Genomic DNA, 4,173 nt, shown 5'->3' on the forward strand with positions numbered 1-4,173 from the left:
AATCCTACACTTGAAAGCAATATAATGTAAACTACTTTGAATATCAAATTAACCCTGTGATTAGGCCTGCAGATATGAGGAAAATTCAAAATGCATGATAAAACAGTTTAATGTTGCGATGATGATATGACTTGTAAATAAATATTTAAGTATGCATTTTAGTTATACAGTTCCAATGTCAGCCTGGCTGTTTTTAAATTCAGAACAGGATTAGAATTTAATATTTTAAATGTAACAAAATGTTTCTAGAGCACTAACAGTAAAGTTTAGAACAGCAAGGTACCTAAATACTCTCAATAATTTCTTAATAAACTCAGCAATATCTTACTGGAAACAAATCTAAAATGTCAGTAGAATAAATCCTATTCCTGACATCAAAATACTGAGTGACGTTTAGAAAGAATCCGTCAGTGCCAGTCCTTCCTTCTGTCCTCCTCCCTGCTGCAGCTGCTGGGATTCACTGCCTGCAGGTGACGTTACCTGGCTGGTAGAGAGAGGAGCAGCTGGTTTGTCTCAGCCAGCAGCTGAGTTTACAACAACGTGGCAAACTAAGCTAAACAGCTAGACTACAGACAGACAGCTTTTGCAGTTAGCCGAGCTAGCGTGCTGTGTAAAACAGCGGCGGTGGATGAGACAAAGCAGATTAAAACATAGCTTTCTACATGTTCATGCTCTTTGAACAGGTGTATTAAGTATTGTCTTTTCACATACAAAGATTTTACTGCACTCACAGGAACAAGCGTAGCGGTCGTCAACTAAAGAAATCTTCAAGATATCTCCGCTGTCCGTTTTTTTGGTGTGTGTGCGTGTGTGTGTGTGTGTGCGTGCGTGCGTGCGTGCGTGCGTGCGTTGAGGAGCTCAGCCCCAACACAGAGCAGGTCAGAGGCTACAGCTTAACAATAAATAAGTTTTTTAGCCCAGGGGCGTTTAATGCCAGGTTTCAGCACCCATCCCTTATTAAAAATTGATTTGTCTTATTCATTGCATGTCTGGTAGTCTTGTGTTTATTGATTATATCTTCAGTACCTGTGATGCATTCCAAACCTGCATGTAACAAATGCTCTCATCCCTATTTAATTTAATTTAATTTAATATAATGGATCAATTTAAATGTATTCACTAAGTATAAAAAGAAAGCCATCATTACACAGTAAGGAAAATGTATTTTTTAGGTCTTGTGGTTAGATTGGTGGGAATTCATGTTTGCAAGGCTGAAACCACTGAAGCTTTTCCAAACATTTATTTACTTGTATCTGTGGTGTAATTATAGTGTCCATAATTGCAGATCTAACATTGTAACAGACACTTTACAAACTTTAGAGAATTAACATGCATTCACATGACTCAGATTTGCACGTGTCTTTAAGAGCGCATTACACACTGAAGGATTCGACTTTAATAACAAACTCAGCAGTACACTTTCTATTATTTACAGCTTTCAACTTTCAAACTTGAAGATAGAAAACATATACTGTATACTGATGGGAGGTGCAACATGAAGTGAAAGATAAAAAGTGGGTTTTCTGTGTTCAGCTCTCCTACTGCAACAGAAATATTGAAGGCAGATGTGAGTGGACTTTAAACTCCTGGATATTTGTTTTGAAGTCTTGTGAGTTTACAGCTCTCCGTCTGTCTAAAGGTGGCCTTAGACTACGCAATTTCACACATGATTTAAACCAGACAAACCTTTCAGAATCACACATCAACCGCGTCTGTGTGTCCCGTCCATCCTGTCATTCATGCGTGTTTGAAGTGGTCAGCAATGACTGTGCCGCTCAAAGCAACCTCTGACGGTCGCCAAACTTCAGCTACTCCTTAACAGTGAAAAAAACCTAACATCCTATTCCTCTGGGGATGCCATATTATTTGACTTGACGATGTCTCAAATAGAAACTATGTTTGAATAACGTCCACCATCCTGGAGGACAGCACACTCAAACACACACACACATACTCCCAGAAAACTAAATAAACAAGGAAGCTTATGAATTCTGATTATGATTCAGAGCACATCTGCCGTAGTTAGACTGAAACGTGGGGTGAGGCTTTGTGGTGTTATGCTCTTTGAAAACAAAATAGTGCTTCAACAGGTGTCACCCAGTGTGAGGTGCTTGTCAATCAGCCTCCATATTCCTTAAGATCACACAGTCATTGCCACCTTAAGCTGTTAAAATCAAAGTCTAGCATCAGATCTACAAAAAGCTGCTGCCTCATTTGCATATTTTCAGAGCCAATCAAAGTCTGTTACAATGTGCGACATCTGCTCTTACTATTTTAACTGCTATCAAAAGAGAGCAGGGAAATCTTATGATCATGCTGTGGTTCTCACTGCCAGTTACACCTACAGGCCACTGACCCGTAAAGATCAATGTTTTAACTCCTACTATGGCTTTCGGCGCCATCTCTAGGTGGAACCGCTGCATGCACTCTGTCACTGAAGCTAACCCACCTTACTTCTTTGAAACCTCCTTCCTTTCTCTTCCTTCTGTTAAAACCCCAGCCCATTAATCATTGCCGCCCTGTGCGTTTCATTCAGATTTTGTCGTCCGGGCTGCGGCACAGGTTCCTCCACTTCCGTCTGATTCACCCCACATATTTCCTGGACAACTCGCTCGTACAGTTCCCGTCACTGCTTTCACTCAACATGTCGGCCACTATCACAGCCTCATATCATAGCATCCAGCGTATATCATGTTTCTTCACCATGTGACCACATGAGAAGATGTTACCTTGACGCCCTTTGGAATGTTTGCTACTCAAAACTGTGTGAGTGCCTCTGACAAGATTAATGAAAGGTGTTTGCCACTTGCACAAGAGTCAAACTCAGGCAGCTACAGCCCATTACTAAGGGAAACACAATCATTCCCGTAAGGTTAGAAAAAGAGCTTATGAAGCACCTTTGCAAAGTTTATAATTCTTTATATTTTGTTAATTTTTGTTCATATTATTATAACTATTTTTGAAATTGAATCACTGTTTCAGTGACTTTTCTAGCAAAAAAGCCAAACTCAGCTTCTTAAGCACATGATATCTTTGGGTTTGTACTGTTAAAACAAGGAATTTAAAGACATCACCATAGACTCTGGTAAATTACAAGGGGTATTTTTCAATATTAAAACATATAATATCAATATTATTAAAATTAATCTATAATGAAAATGATCGTCACTTAAAGCCCAACTACTTTTGCAGTTTGTATTGGTAACAACCTAATTTCATTTTAACCAAATCTAAGTCACTTTACTACACATAAAAGGTTTTTAATTCATAAAACAACACTGTAACCTGTTATCACTCCCAAATTGGTTGACAGGTCACAAACGAACACCAGACAACAAATAAATCTAAGTGAATAATGTTTGTTACATAATTTTGACTATTAAGGTAAAACAGACCTATTGCGATTTACAACCAGTTGAGAAACCCAAAAGGCAGATCTAAAACACAAAGTTTAGTTATGTTTCAGAATATATTGGCCTTTATATGTTATCACTGAAAACAATACACAAACACATGAACGCAGGCTCCGTACCCAGATCTCCAAAGTGTGCAGCCTCCATGTGGCTTGGCTGTTTCTTGAGGATGGCGGTGCGACCGCGGGCAAAGGAGTCCATGTTGGCAGAGATGGCATTGATGGCCACATGGCTGGGCCCGGCAGCTTCCTGGATGGCATGGTGGTTCCTTAGCCCTAGTGAAGGAGAGTGAGGGCTAACTGGAGCTGTGAGTGGAGGATAGAGGACAGAAAATAGGCATTAGGCTAAAAAAAGAATAATAACATAAGAGTACAGTAACATTCTGAGTGTTCTAAACGTATGACGTCAGTGTGACTTGTATGAAAAGGTCTTTTTAGTGAAGGTTCTTGAAAGAGCTCACAGTTTGTACACAGTGGCCTCGGGGTGTGAGAGATGTCTGAGAAGACAGTAAGTGTTTGTTAGACTGTGAGCTGTATGTGTTTCCCTTAGTAGCCTGAGTTCAAAACGTGGGTCCTTGTGACAATAAAATCAGCTATGATTAAACATAGTAAGAGCCAACTAAAGCAAAGAGCTATTAGAATCACTTCCTTCAAAAAGGCTAATCTCAGCTCTAAGTGCAAACACATCCATAACACATCTCAAAGTTTCACAAATAACAACATCAACCAAAATTAAACACCCTTTTCTGTAGTTTTTTTTT

General features: G+C 39.3%; 1 protein-coding gene across 1 annotated transcript in view; it reads right to left on the reverse strand.

Annotated features, from left to right (window-relative positions):
- The window catches only part of akap10 (A kinase (PRKA) anchor protein 10), a 17,093-nt gene that overhangs the window by 9,033 nt on the left and 3,887 nt on the right, over positions 1-4,173 (reverse strand). The window lies entirely within an intron of this gene.

This window comes from Micropterus dolomieu, linkage group LG23 (assembly GCF_021292245.1).
Source record: "Micropterus dolomieu isolate WLL.071019.BEF.003 ecotype Adirondacks linkage group LG23, ASM2129224v1, whole genome shotgun sequence".
In the NCBI taxonomy this organism is placed as follows: Eukaryota; Metazoa; Chordata; class Actinopteri; order Centrarchiformes; family Centrarchidae; genus Micropterus; species Micropterus dolomieu.